Source organism: Schistocerca piceifrons, unplaced genomic scaffold (assembly GCF_021461385.2).
Source record: "Schistocerca piceifrons isolate TAMUIC-IGC-003096 unplaced genomic scaffold, iqSchPice1.1 HiC_scaffold_2303, whole genome shotgun sequence".
Taxonomy (NCBI): Eukaryota; Metazoa; Arthropoda; class Insecta; order Orthoptera; family Acrididae; genus Schistocerca; species Schistocerca piceifrons.
This window is the reverse complement of record NW_025728233.1, coordinates 1,794,624-1,810,626: the sequence shown is the minus strand read 5'-3', so window position 1 is coordinate 1,810,626 and position 16,003 is coordinate 1,794,624. Positions and strand designations below refer to the sequence as shown.

General features: G+C 43.0%; 1 pseudogene; it reads right to left on the bottom strand.

Moving 5' to 3' along the window:
• The window catches only part of LOC124742295, a 67,761-nt pseudogene extending 55,695 nt beyond the window's left edge, over positions 1 to 12,066 (bottom strand).
• Positions 12,067 to 16,003: the final 3,937 nt, after the last annotated feature.

Here is a 16,003-nt window from a genome sequence, read left to right as displayed (position 1 = left end):
GGTTCTTTTTTTTCCGAAACATAACTTATTGTTGCCTTTGGTGGTCGAGCGGTTCTAGGCGCTTCAGTCCGGATCCGCGCGACTGCTGCGGTCGCAGGTTCGAATCCTGCCTCGGGCATGGATGTGTGTGATGTCCTTAAGTTAGTTAGGTTTAAGTAGTTCTAAATTCTAGGCGACTGATGACCTAAGATTTTAAGTCCCGTAGTTCTCAGAGCCATTTGAACCAAAACTTATTTTTGCCAGCAAAATCAGTTCCGTCTCGAGGTGTTCCGCCTCGAAAGTGTTAAACTGGTGCAGTTTTTTGCAATAGAAAATTAAATATCGAACAGTTTCACGATAACATTATGGTGTGCAAACGTGTCTCTACCCGTTTACTCGGCTCTTGGAAATTAACGCCGAATAGAGGTACTATAGTATATTGGACTCACAATGATGTCTTGGGCAAGAAATTTGTATGATCTGGGTGTTAGGTGTACGATAGTTATGCGTGTAAACATGATATAATGCTGAAATCCGCTAACACAAACTCCAACATGGGGGTCCGAACGTGTAAGACGCCACTGTGATAGCTGGATATACAAGTATAAAAAATACGAAAGGGTTTCGTGGAAGTGGCGAAATCTAGAAAATAAAAAAGTTGGGGAAGCTTTTTAATTGTAATTACATCCTTTATTCCTCGACAAAGATGTGATAATGACAATGTGGCGTGGGATGGGGGGAGGGGAGAGGGAGTCTGCTATTTGGCACAACGACGCCCAACTGGTGCGAGCGTGGACATATAACTTTTTCTGTCGCTATACAACTATAAATGATAGTACTGCTTGAACGTAAAGTTACTGTGGCTTATATTCCAACATGTCACCAGACTTTAGTGGGAAGTGCTCAGACTACTATGCACGTAAGAAAATTACATATGTGCAATTGTAAAGGCATGATAGATTTGACATCGGTAATTGTAATTTCAATTCACGGAAGAGAGTATAGCCGACATAGGGAGGTGATAGACTCAACTCGTAAACAGTTACATAATACAGCAAATGCAGGGGTTCAACTGGCTCTGATATAGTGTACAAACAGGGCGGGCAATATGGCTGCAACAAAATGGATCACAGAACGTCCTCTCATTGGCTCCAATAAGCAGATTCTGGCATGTTCTTTGTGGCACTATCGACAGCGTCGTATATTACAGTACACCAACACATATCGGTGATGACTTTCTAATCATTTCATCACTGGGAGCACTGTTGATCATCACATATTGCCGGAGGCCTGTGTTTTACAACACCTGTTTGAGAGAGTCTTGGAGGGGATGCAGCACTTCCCAGAAACGCTGACTCAAAATACCTACAGTCTATTCCCGAATCTGACTGGCTAGGAGTCTTCAAATCAAATAATTTTTTAGAAATGAGGAGAATCGGGACACCTAGCCTGTGTGTGTGTGGACAAAATGTTTCATTTCACCGATTGCTGTAAGGGACAGGAAAGGTTTTATGAGGAAAATTATGTCCACTCATAACAGTGGTATATTTTGTGGACTGGCAAGACAGCCAATCCACTAGGGAGGCCGAAGGGCACGCGTTTAAACTCACGCAGGCTGGCGTGAGGTCTGAAAAATGATAAGGAATTGAGACTAGCAAAAACGGTACGTAGCTTCTGGAATACTTAACTTTAATCCATAATTGGTGAACATCGGTCTGACGGTACATGCATCACAAGATAAATAGCAATTGATAATGGCGCCTTGCTAGGTCGTAGCAAATGACGTAGCTGAAGGCTATGCTAACTATCGTCTCGGCAAATGAGAGCGTAATTTGTCAGTGAACCATCGCTAGCAAAGTCGGCTGTACAACTGGGGCGAGTGCTAGGAAGTCTCTCTAGACCTGCCGTGTGGCGGCGCTCGGTCTGCAATCACTTATAGTGGCGACACGCGGGTCCGACGTATACTAACGGACCGGGGCCGATTTAAAGGCTACCACCTAGCAAGTGTGGTGTCTGGCGGTGACACCACCGTATAGATATTGAAATTTCCAGAGCCGAAGCCGTCAACAGGAGCCATTCCCAATACTTTGTTCATTGGCAAATATTATCAGACTGGTACGATGATCGTAATATTTAATTGTAATTACACTGTTAAATATGTGGCTGGGACGAGTCTGCTAGCTGTACAGTTGTTTGGCAGAGGTAGCCAGTGACAGGAACTAACTGACATTTCTGGTTTAAGGCACAAGCCGTCGCTAAGCCTCACAAACCAGTCCGGCGAGATAAAATCATGCCGCACTCTAGGAGGGTGAATAGCGAACTAATATTCAGTATGTGCTGGGCAGCCTTAGTGATAATATTTGAGAAAATTCAGTATCAATCAAAGACAAGTGTGGCCACTAGAGACATTGATAAAGTCCAAATTCCTAATATTTCAGTCGTCCCTAGACGCCTCCACACCTGGACATTCCTGTCTGGTATGCCAAGTCTGGCTGCAGACGTGGAGCGATCGCTGAGACGCCCGTGCACGGCGGTAGCCAGTGCTGCGTGAGTCTCTGGCCTGCTGGGGCACTGCGTGTGGACATCCGAACATGAGGCCGCGCCGGCTTAACGCTTGTTTCAGCGATCTCCGACATCTAACCGTGACAACTGCCACTATGAAGTGGAACGTGGTTCAACTATGTGATATATACTGCTCCTCAGTAACGTCCAGTGGTAGACCGTGTCTCCTACTTCTTCCTGCCGGTGTAGCTGAGAGAACCAACTTAGGGATTGGAATGCAGTATTTGGTGTTACGGAGAGTACTCTTTGTCACTGGTCCGTTACCTAGCTTGCATAATCTGTCGCCCAGAGTGAAGTCTCAACTGAGAGGAAAAAAGTGCAGGTGACCCCTGTGTATAAGAAGAGTGAAAGAACGGATCCGTAACGCTATCGAGCGAAATAATAAATCTCCTTTGGACAGAAAAGTTCCTGTCCGCAAATCAGCGCATATGTAGAATGCACCGCTCGTGAAAAATTCAACTTGTCCTTTTCTTGTATGATAACCTGCGAACCATTGATGAAAGGCAACAGGCAAATTCAATTTTTTTATATTTCCAGAATGCATTCCAAACATTGCCACACAGCGCTGTGTTGTGATTTAATGAAGGTCCGACGGTATGGACCAGTACCTAGTACGTTGTTCCAGAGGGCAAATGAGACGAGGTTATTATATGGAGTATGCCAGGGACGAGTGATGGAACCTGTCTTATTCTATATATATGGCTAAACGATGTGATGGATAAGGCAACTGTTTGCTGACTACACTGCATTGTAAGGGACAGTGTTTTCGTAGAGTGTGTTGGAGGCTACAGGATGAGTCGGAGATCATTTCAATTTGGTATGATGAATGACAGCTTCCTACAAATGTCGAAAAGTGTCTGTTAATGCGGATGAGTACGAAAAACACTCCTGTATTGATGGGTACATTAGTAGTGTTGTGCTGAAGGACAAAGACACGGCGATTATCCAGGCTGTAACATCTGTAAGTGCGGACATTCTTATACATGAGACCTTTATGTGTACACACATCAGCGTGCTGGTTGTTGTTTGTCTGCGTGGAACAGTCTTCCTACAAACACATCAGAAACTTTAGGACCTGAGGCTTTCTGCATGATCATACTGCACCACTAGGAGGATTATGCCTGTCAGTATACACTAAGCGTTTTGCGACCACACGTCCGCACTTCGCACCCGACTTACTGCCCAGGAGGAAGACGGTCATTCACTGTTTTCTCTTGCAACATCTACTTAGAGATACTAACCAACTAAAAGATATGACTTGTAATGACTACGACTTTTAGACTGCAGTGACATAAATAAAGATGTAACATTCTTCCGTACGCTGTCCTCAGTCACCACTAGAAATACCTGCACTTACAAAAAGCAAGTCCCTCTAACTAAGGGCTTACGTTCAAAGGACGTCATTTTTCCAAGTAGAGAAGGAATTAGAATATTTCTTCAAAATATAAGAGGTATTAGAGACATAATTAGAGAACTGCTTGTAGATTATTGGTATATCGGAGCACCACTTAAATAATTTAACACTTCAGAGGCTTCATTTACCAGGACACAGATTTGCTGGATGTTTTTCAAGGAGTTCCTTGCGGGGTGGAGGAGTGGCTATGTATGTAAAAAACAGTATTCCATGTGAGTCCATAGACATATCACAGCACTACACTGAACACATATTTGAATGTTGTGCAGGGGCAGTTGAATTTAGTGACACTATACTGCAAATTGTGGTTGTTTTTAGGTCCCCTAACTCTGGCTTCAGATTATTTCTGCTCAAGCTAGACAGGGTTTTTGGTTAACTTTGTAGGAAGTACCAGAAATTAATTACATGTGGTGACTTCAATATAAATTTTGTGTATGATGGTGCAAGAAAAAGGATGTTGACAGTCTCCTAAATTCGTATATTCCGATGCAGGCGGTGTTTTTTTTTTTTTCAACTACGTTGCAGGGGAACAGTAGCACAGCCATAGGCAATATTTTTATTCATTCTTCATAACTAGATGGGCATTCTGTTAGTAAAAGGGTGAATGGCCTTTCAGACGATGATGCACAAATTTTAACACTAAAGGGCTTTTGTACTCAAACAAAAGTCACGTATACTTACAAACAATGTGGGAAAGATAATCCAACAGCAATAGACAGTTTCTTAAACCTCGTTAAGGAACAAGAGAGGCAGGATGTTTATTGTGCCGATAAAATAGATCACAAATGTGATGCTTTCCTTAACAGATTTCTCATGCTCTTTGAGAGCTGTTTTCCATTGGAACGTCCTAAACGTGGTACTAGTAGTAAAAGGCTGCCCGGGTGGCTGACTGGTATGATAAGGATATCATGTAGAACAAAGCGGGATTCGTATCAAAATGCTAGAAGCAGTCACTATCAAGCTGCAGTAGCCCATTACAAACAGTAGTGTAAGGTGGTTAAAAATGTCATTATGAAGGCAAAAACTATGTGGTATGCAAATAGAACAGCTAATTCACAGGATAAAATTAAAACCATATGGTCGGTTATGAAGCAAGTGCCTGGTCAGCAGCACAAGGTCGACGATGTAAAGTCAGTTCGTAGTAAAAATATTTCTGTTACTGATAAATCAGATATATGTACAGCATTTAACAATCATTTTCTGAGAATTGCTGATGAATTAAATAAAAATCATGTAATTTTCTTGACAAATGTCTTTCCGAGATTGGTGTCTGAAACACTCCTCTGTGATATAGACAAGAGGGATATTGAGTTAATAATTAAATCGCTGAAAACTGAGGTCTTTCATGGTTATGATGGAGTGTCTAGCAGAATATTACAGAACCGTGCTGCACATGTTAGCCCTGTATTTAGCCATATTTGTAATTTTTCCTTTAGGAATGGATAGTTTCCTGAGCCACAAAAGCACTGAGTAGTAAAGCCACTTTAGATAAAGGGAGGAAGGGATAATGTAGATAATTTTAGACTTATTTCTATGCCATCAGTGTTTGTAAAAGTTATTGATTTGCTATCAAATGTACAGTTAGGCTTTAGAAGTCGTTTAACAACTGAAAATGCTAATTCTCATTTCTCTGTGACGTACTGGATGGGTTCAACACAAGCTTTCGAACGCTAGGCACATTATTTTATTTAACTAAGGCGTTTGATTGTGTTGATCACAAAATATTGCTGCAGAATTTGGACCATTACGGAATATGGGGAGAAGCTCACACTTGGTTCACCTCTTTCTTTAGCAACAAGCAGGAAAAGGTTATTATTCACAATGTTGAGAATGGCTGTGATGTGGGGTTTGAGCGGGGTACGGTCAGGTGGGGGGTGCCCCACCTATGAGTGTTGGGGCAACTCCTGTTCCTTATTTATATAAATGACATGCCATCTAGTAAAACGGGTAGCTCAAAACATTTCTGTTTGCTGATGACTCTAGTTTAGTAGTAAAGGATGTCGTGTGCAACACTGGAACGGTTTCACATAGTGCAGTTTATGACCCAAGTTCATGGTTTGTAGAAAATAAACTAACGCTAAATCACAGGAAGACCCAGTTTTTAATGTTTCTGACACACAATTCAACAAAACCCGACGTTTTAATTTTACAAAATGGGCATATGATTACTGAAACGGAGCACTTCAAATTGCTAGGTGTTCAGATAGTTAGTAAACTGTGATGGAAACCCCACGTTCAAGATCTTGTTCAGAGACTTAAAGCTGCCATTTTTACTATTCGAACGGTATCTGAAGTGAGTGATCGTTCGACACGAAAATTAGTGTACTTTGCTTATATTCATTCGCTTATGTCGTATGGTATTACATTTTGGTGTAACTCTTCCCATCTTAAAAGGATATTTTTGGCTCTGAAACGAGTGGTTCGGGCAGTAAGTGGTGTAAGTTCACGAACTTCTTGTCGACCCCTGTTCACGAGTCTGGGTATTTTGACATTGGCCTCTCTCTCTCTCTCTCTCTCTCTCTCTCTCTCTCTCTGTTATGTTAATCGAGGACCTAGAAACGACGGAGAGGCTCCGTCCCCACCGCAGCCGCAGTGGTCCACAACCCCACGACGACTACCGCAGTCCACATCACCCCTCCGCCGCCCCACACCGAACCCAGGGTTATTGTGCGGGTCGGACCCTGGTGGACCCCCCAGGGAACGTCTCACACCAGACGAGTGTAGCCCTTACGTTTGCGTGGTAGAGTAACGGTGGTGTACACGTACGTAGAGAACTTGTTTGAGCAGCAGTCGCCGACGGTGTAGCTGAGGCGGAATAAGGGGAACCAGAACGCATTTGCCGAGGCAGATGGAAAACTGCCTAAAAACCATCCACAGACTGGCCGGCTCACCGGACCTCGAGACAAATCCGCTGGGCGGATTCGTGCCGGGGACCGGAGCTCCACCGCGCCTGATTAGCCGAGTGGTCTTAGGCGCTGCAGTCATGGACTGTGCGGCTGGTCCTGGCGGAGGTTCGAGTCCTCCCTCCGGCATGGATGTGTGTGTTTGTCCTAAGGATAATTTAGGTTAAGTAGTGTGTAAGCTTAGGGACTGATGACCTTAGCAGTTATGTCTTATAAGATTTCACACACACACACACACACACACACACACACACCGGCGCTCCTTCCCACCCGGAAAGCCATGCGTTAGACCGCACGGCCAACCGGTCGGGCTTATATATTCCTTACTGTCATTTCTTGTTAACAGTATTAGCTTATTCCAAGGAATAAGCAGCATTCACTCAGTTAATACTCGGCAGAAATCAAACCTGCGTTTGGATCGGACTTCCCTGACTCTTGTGCAGAAAGGTGTGCAGTACACTGCTGCATCCATTTTCAATAAGCTACCACTCGAATTAAAACATCTTAGCAGTAATACACGCGCATTCAAATCGAAACTGAAGAGTTTCCTCATGGGTCACTCCTTCTATTCTGTCGAGGAATTCCTTGAAAAATTAAGGTGATTCTTGTTGTATTGTTGATCGCGTTTACTTAAACTTATGGACCGACTTTTCTGATTCATAAACGTTTGATTTTTGTCTGTTATTACCTTTATGTTGTAATTTCATGTACTGACATATTCCATGACCTTGGACATTAGCTCCTCAGTTTGGTCCTACGGAACTTGATGTGTAAATAAAAATAAAATAAATTACACCCGTTACGCTCTGTAAGTCTACGTGTAACATTGCAAAGCTATATGAAATGAAACGAGCAAGTAGTGTCGGCAGTAGCGAAGGCGATTTATCGATTTAAATTTATTGGAAGAATTCTGATGAAAAGTTTGCTCAGATATGAAGGAGACCGCGAATAGAACAATTGTGCGACCCATTCTTGAGTAGTACTCCAGTACTTTGGATCTCCAGAAGTTCGGATTAAAGGAAGATATCGAAGCAACTCAGAGACGGTCTGTTTGATTTGTTACTATACACTCGAGAAACACTCAAATATAGCAAAGATGCTTCGTGAAAATAAATGGGAATCCGCGGAGGGATGACGCTTTCATTCCCGTAAACACTACTGAGAAAACCTGGACTTACCTTAATATTGCGTTTGGCTTCTATATTCACATCAGTGAAATCCTTCAGTAAAGTCTTATTCTGTTTGCTTGCCGACATTAGATAACGTGTTTTGAATCTCCGTGAACATGACAAGTTCAGACAATAGCGTTTACAGTATTACAGTCCTACAGTCGGAGTCACTTGTTAGCAGCAAGAACTGTTAATACATTTTGCAAAAAACAACGTACCGTTTGTGGAAACGGTGATGAGCACTTGTTCATCAAATAGGTATGAAACCAACATTACTAAGCTCACAAGTAAACCAAGTGAAAATATAGCACTTGTTTCAGGTTTTACTATAACCGTTAGTATTGTCCATAGCAGCACTGGTGATGCACAAGTGGTCGAGGGGTATCGTCTTTGATTCGAACTTGGGACCGAAGACGTTTTCGTTACTAAACATGAAACTGTTTAAATATTGATTAATAACCAGCATTGGCGGCCGAGGACTTCCGGCATAAGAATCACCCTCGTTCTGGCAACGGTATTGTCAAAGAGGGCGGTGCAGCGGACGGAGCTTCAGGGCACTCTCTTGACCTCGGGTTCGGAAACTGCTCCTAAGGGCGAAAGAATCAACAATATCAAATATCCAAGGTCATGGAACGTGCCAGTAGATGAAATTACAACAGAAAAGTAATAACAGATAAAGATCAAATGTTTATGAACCAGAAAAAAGTCAGTCCTTAAGCTTACGTAAACGCAATCAACAATGCAGAAGGCAACGGAAATCACTGCAATAAACACACATAACGTGTATCCACAAGATATATAGCCTGTAACTGAAAAAGATTCATGATGATCTCTCCATTGGAAATAGATTCCGGAATAGTCCACCATTCGGATCTCTGGGAGGGGACGGCCAAAGGGGAGGTGACCATGAGAAGGCGGTTAGATAACCAACGAAAGGATAACGTTCTACGAGTCGGGACATGGGTCTGTCAGGAGCTTGAACGTGGTCGGCGAACTAGAAAATCTAAAAAGATAAATTCTAAGGCGCGTTATAGACATAATAGAGGCCAGTGAAGTGAAATGGATAGAAGAAACGGATGTATTGTCAGATGAGTATAGGGTAATATCGCACGGCATCAAATGGCTTAGCGGGAGTAGGATTCATTACGAATAGAAGGTAGGACGGAGAACGTGTTACTGTGAACAGTTCTCTGACAGGGTTGTTTCTATCCGAATCGGCAGCAAACCAACACCAACGATAGTTCATGTGTAAACGCCGACTTCGCAAACTGAGTATTATGAGATGGAGGAAGTAAATGAGGATATTGAGCGGGTAATACAGTACGAATAGGGAGATAAACATGTAATAGTAATCAGGGACTAGAATACAGTTTTAAGGGAAGGAGAATATGGGCTTGAGAAAAGGAATGAGGGAGGGGACAAACTGATTCAGTTCTGTAACAAATTTAAGCTAGTAATAGTGAATATTCTGTACAAGAATCGCAAGAGGACGAGGTATACTTGCAAAAGTCTTTGTGATAAGGGATTATTTCAGTTAGATAACGTCATACACATACAGAGATTCCGAAATCAGATACTCGATTGTAAGGCGTACCCAGGAGCAGATATAAAGTCAGATGAGAATGTATTAGTGATGAAGAGTAGGCTGAAGTGTAAGATTTTAGTCACGAAGAACCAATACGCAAAGAAGTGGGATACCCAAGTACTAAGGAACGACAAGATACGCTCGAAGTTCTCTAAGGCTATAAATATAGCAATAAGGAATAGCTCAGTAGGCAGTACAGTTGAAGAGGTATGGACATTTCCAAAAAGGGGCATCAGAGAAGTTGGAAAGGAAACATTGGTACAAAGAAAATAGCTCCGAAGAAACCATACTTCTGTTGATCGGTGAAAGAAGGAAGTATAGAAGTGTTCAGGGAAATTCAGGAATACAGAAATACAAGTTGCTGAGGAATGAAATAATAGAAAGTCCAGGGTTCAGGGAAATTCAGGAATACAGAAATACAAGTTGCTGAGGAATGAAATAAATAGGAAGCGCAGGGAAGCTAAGACAAAATGGCCGGATGAAAAATGTGAAGAAATCGAAAAAAAATGAAGGTCGGTAGGACTGACTCAACATATAGGAAAATCGTAACAGCCTACGGTGAAATAAATAGCAAGGGTGGTAACATTAAGAGTGCAACAGGAGTTCCACTGCCAAATGCAGAGGAGAGAGCAGATAGTTGGAAAGAGTACATTGAAGGCCACTATGAAGGGGAAGATGTATCTGTTGTGATAGAAAAAGAAACAGTAGTGGATTTAGAAGAGATAGGAAATCCAGTATTAAAGTCAGAATTCAAGACGCCTTTGGAGGAACGGATAGATAACATTCCAGGAGAATTTCCAAAATCCTTGGCGGAAGTGGGAACAAAACGACTATTCAGGTTGGTGTGTAGGATTTATGAGTAGTCTGGTGATATACCATTTTACTTTCGGAAGAATATAGTCCACATGGTTCCGAAGACTGCAAGAGCTGACAAGCGCTAGAATTATCGCACATTCAGCTTAACAGCTCATGGCTTAAGAAAAGATAAAGTCACCAGAGAGGCACTGCTGACATGTTGCTTGAAAATGGAACCAAGATTAAAGAAAAATCAAGCTACATTCATAGGATTTGTAGACCTGGAAGAAGCTTTAGAGAATGTAAAATGGTGCAAGATGTTCGAAATTCTGAGAAAAATAGGGGTAAGCTATAGGGAGGGATGGTTAATATACAATGCGTACAAGACCCAGGAGGGAATAATAAGACTGGACGACCAAGAACGGAGTGCTCGGATTAAAAAGGGTTTAAGTGAGGGATGCAGCCTTTCGCCTCTACTGTACCATCGAAGAAGCAATGATGGAAATATAAGAAATGTTCAGGAGATGGATTAAAATTCAAGGTGAAGGGATATCAATGATAAGATTTGCTGATGACATTGCTATCTTGAGTGGAAGTGAAGAAGAACTACTTGATCTGCTGAACTGAATTAATAGTCTAATGAGTACAGAATATGGATTGAGAGTAAATCTAAGAAAGACGAAAGTAATGAGAAGAAGCAGAAATGAGAACAGCGAGTAACCTAAAATCAGGACCGATGGTCATGAAGTAGATGAAGTTAATGGATTCTGCTTCCTGGGCAACAATATATCCAGTGTCGGACGGGGAAAGATGGACATCAAAAGCAGACTATCACTGGCAATAAGGGCCTCAGCTCAATTTGTGAAAGGAATTTCTGAGAGGGTACATTTCGTGCGCAACATCGTGTGGTTGTGAAGCATGGGCTGTGGGAAAAACGGGAACGAAGAGAATCGAAACATTTGAGATGTGGAGCTACGGACGAATGTTGAAAATTAAGTTAAATGATAAGGCAATGAAGACGAATTTCTGCACAGAATCGGAGAGCAAATGGATATGTGGAAACATTCACATGGTGAAGGGACAGGACGATAGGACATCTAAGACATCAGGGAATGACTTCCATAATACTAGATGGAGATGTAGAGGAGACAAACTGCAGAGGAGGACAGAGATTTGAATACATTCAGGAAATAACTGAGGACGTCGGTTGCAAGTGCTACTCTGAGATGATGAGTTTGGCACAGGAGAGAAATTCGTGGCACTCGGCATCAAACCAGTCAGAAGACTGATGACTCATAAAAAGTAGCGTTTGAGGATGACCTATGAAGGCTGAAAACCAGTTACGATTGTGTCATAAAAAAGTAATGGAGTTAAAAATAGAAAAAAGTAATACCTTACTCTTAATACATCACATTCATTTCTATATGGCACTGAAACCAACGCTATTTCTGTTTCAGAATTTCTGGGACAGATTTTGAACCTGTCCAGTTTTGAGATGCTGTACCGAGGCTGCTGGTTAATTAATTACCTGGACCCTGTCGATCCTCTTGTCGAGGCCGACGACCTTGAGCCCCCTCCTGAGCAGCGATAGTGCGGTGCGGCGCCGATGCCGGAGTTGGCGCCCGTCACCAGGGCGACGCGACCTGCGTACCGCTCCATCCTGACAGCAAGTGGCGCGCCTCAGCGGCTGTTCGCCTCCAGAGGACAGGCTGCCCGCGTAGGTCCGGCAGGGCAGCTCGTTATCGCCCGATCGCAGTCCATATGCCTCTCTGCCGGCGCGCAAACAGATCTGTCTGTCCGATGGACGACTTCAGTGGAACGCTTCAACGAGTAGCTTCTAGAACCTTAACAGGTACAAGAGCAGTTTTTGCCTTATTCAAATCGACATTCGGTTTGACCGCAACTGTATGTAAATAAATAAATACGTAGCAGCATTTGTTCCAAACAATTTCTTTGCTGACGACCGGTCTGTAAAGCTACACAACGTCGACGGAGTAAAGTACACATTCGAAATGAAGGCAACGTTCTACGAGGGGCGTTCAACAAGTAATGTAACATAGTTTTTTCTCTGTCCCTTTCTGTTGAAAACATCAAGAATCTGGAATATCACGCTTCAACTTCTGTAGTTATAAAAAGTTTCGATATGTGCCGGCGCTAAATGTCGCCTTCCAAATGACATCTGTAATGCAGGTGCGTTCAAAGCACAGCGCTATCATTAAGTTTCATTTGGTGGAAATCCAGAGTATAACAGATATTCATAAGTGCTTGCAGAATGTCTACCGAGGGCTGGGAGGGCGTGTGTCATCACTGCAACAGAGTCGCGCTAACCTGATCGATCTCCCTCGTGCCGGTTCGTTGCACAGGGCTGTGAATCTTGCAGTGTTGGAACGTGTGAACATTTTCATTCGAGGTGACTGACGGATCACAAACAGACACCTCGCTCCAGAGCTGGACATCTCTGTTCGTAGTGTGGACACTCTGAAGTTCTCCCTGCTGCCATCATGAAACTGAATGATCGACTTCAGCGTGTTCGTTGCCACGAAAATGTGAACGACTGTCTCCTTCTCCATAACAACACAACACCCCACACATGTCTGCGTATCCAAGAGGATCTCACAACACTTCACTGGAATGGGCTTCCTCATTCACCCTACAGCCTGGATCTCGCCATTTCCGAGTTCCATGTGTCTGGTCGAAAGAAGAATAGACTCCGCAGGAATCAGTACGTGGATGATGCTACAAGACGTTGGCTCCGACGTGGACCAGCAGGTGGTACCATGCGGGCATACAAGTCAGCGTGGTAGGGAGGCGTAAGGCCCTCTCATCGGACGGAGATTATGCTGAAAAATAGAGTTTCGTATCCAAAAGAGAGGGAAACAATATCCTGCACTGGAATGGCAAATCAAACCAAACTGCCTTCAGAAATATCTGTTGCATTACACACTGAACGTCCCTCATATTATTATTTCTTCAAATAGCTTCAGGCATTGGTCCACACAACCAAGTACTAAATGTGTAAACACGAAAAAAATTAAACTGCAAACCCCTTGGGTACAGGTTTTCTCGGCAGGTATGTTGACTTTTCAGGGATATCAGAAGAACGATCATTTGAAGGCGAAATATTCATATGGACATATTCTCGAATAGTTTACGAGATAGTATAGTTTCATATTCAGCTTCAGTGCTGTTCAGTAAAATATCGGGTTTACACATGTACAGATATATAACAGGTAGTAAATGTTACAACATATTTTACAAAGTGTCAATTGAAAAATATCATTTTTTGTAACAGATTCACTTTAAGCCCTCTTATGCATGTCACATTACAAGTGTTTTATAGTTGCCAATAAATTCTAGAGTATCCCACCGCAGCTTCATTGCGTATGCGGAATCTTTGGAGGACATGTACTGTTGGTTGTGCGAGTGCTTCTGTACGTTCCCTAATGAGAGCAGCAGCTTCAATGATTACACCAAGCAGTTCATCTGTCGTATTCACGTTTCGTTTCTACACCCCACATTTCATCTAACACCATAAACAAAGACAATTCCCAATATACTTGAATCTTTACCATTTCCTATGGGACACTAAAAAGTGGTTCTTGTAAAACTAATATGTACGTACTTTACTTCTTCTGTTTCGTCTTCTACATCTTCTTCATCTTAGTCGTTTCCTATTTCTCTGTAATGCAGGTTTAGGCAACGTTGCTTTTTGTTCGTCATTCCTGTCACGTACTCGTGACAGTTGTTTTAAATAGTAAATATTATAATTCTTACGCTAGGAACATCGCGTCAGGGAGGCATTTTCAAACCTTTCGTTTTCCTTAAATGCGCACTTGATTTGCCGTCTTAAATATAACTTTCCCTTTGTTTCTTCATTTAAGATTACGTAGAGTAGATGCTGATTTAGGTTTTCCGTGATTTCCCTAAATCGCTCCAGGCAAATGCCGGGATGGTTCCTTTGAAAGGGAACGGCCGACTTCCTTCCCCGCCTTCCCTAATCCGATGAGACCAATGACCTTGCTGTTTGGTCTCTTCTCCCAAACAAATCAACCCCAACCCAAGAATAGATGCCTATGATATAAAAATATGCTTTTGTAAGCTAATTAAATCCTCCTTTACTGTATTTGCGTCGATAGCTGATGAAGCTAGAACCTCTGCTACTGATTCTTACTCGGCACATTTTCAACTTTCAAATCATATGCACACTGTTTTTAGTGTTCACGTTTGCAGAAAACTTACCCACGTCTCCTTCGTTAGCCTATAAACGTGTGTCTCCTCAACGGCCGTTCAGCGAATGTCGCCGCTCCATGTGCCTCCACAGCAGGCGCCTCCTTCCTGCACCCATGCTGACTGCCGTTCATAGGTGACGGAGGATGGGATTCGCACGCCAGAATCGCAACTGAACGTCCACTGAGCGCCGACAGGTGGCCTTCCAGGGGAATCACGTTTTCTGCTTCATCGTACAGATTGCCGTTGACGCGTACGGCCCTGCAACGTTCGCCGGCAGCTTCGAAGCTGGATGTGCGAGCGTCATGGTCTGGGCAACGTTTTCGTGGCATTCCGTGGATGACATTATTCGCGAACGTAAAATGGATCAACACAAGTATGCATCTATCGCTGAGCCCATGACCACTCCTACATGCAGTCTGGATTTTACTCGGCACGACTGCATCTACCAGCAAGACAATGCAAAGCATCACACAGCTCGGAGTGTACACGTGAAATTCGAAGAGCACCTGCATGAGGTTTTCTTTCTCCCATGGTCTCTTCCTATTTGAGATCAGTTAAGTTCTGTGGGGCCACCTCGATCGGGCTGTTCGCGCCGTTGATCCTCATGGAAAGTACACAGGACAGCTGGCCACGCCACTGGACTAGGCACGGCTCCACGTCCTTGTCCGTACCTTCCAGAGCTCAATGACTGGCTACCTGCAAGTCTGCGTTACAGATGGTGGTTGTTGAGCCTTCTGACACGTGTTCACACAAATGTGACTGGATCGTATATAGTGAACAGTATGATATTTGTGTCATTCAGAGTTAGGCTTTACAATAAAGTTATAAAATGAAAGAAAAAGGTGATAAGTATAAACATATATTATCGTGAAAGATACCTTTGGCGATAACTAATTTACAGATTCGATGATTCAGAGAAATTAGAACTTAATGGAGTGAGAAGTAATACATTCCATCGAGATTTAGGTTTCAGTGATTTCCCGAAATCGCTCCAGAGAAATGTCGGGGTAGTTCCTTCGAAAGGGCACGGCCGATTTCGTTCCCCACCCTTAACAGAATACGAGCGTTTGCTCCATCTCTAATGACCTCGATATGGACGGGGCGTTAAATCCAATTTTCCTTTTTTCCTTTTGTTTTCCCTTTTTTATGTTTTACACACTCCAGTAAAATGGAGACTGTCATCTTCAAGTGGAATTTGCATTTGCCTTAACTGCAAGTCTTTGAAACCTATCTCAATACGGGAGGGATATTAGTGTGAGTGTGTGCTGTTGTATGGGAGTTGAGTAAAAACAAGGAAACACCGCAAAAAAAGCAGGCGTGAACATAAATTCAGGTCCTAGCGAAGGCGGCAGTGTGCGCCGTTCTA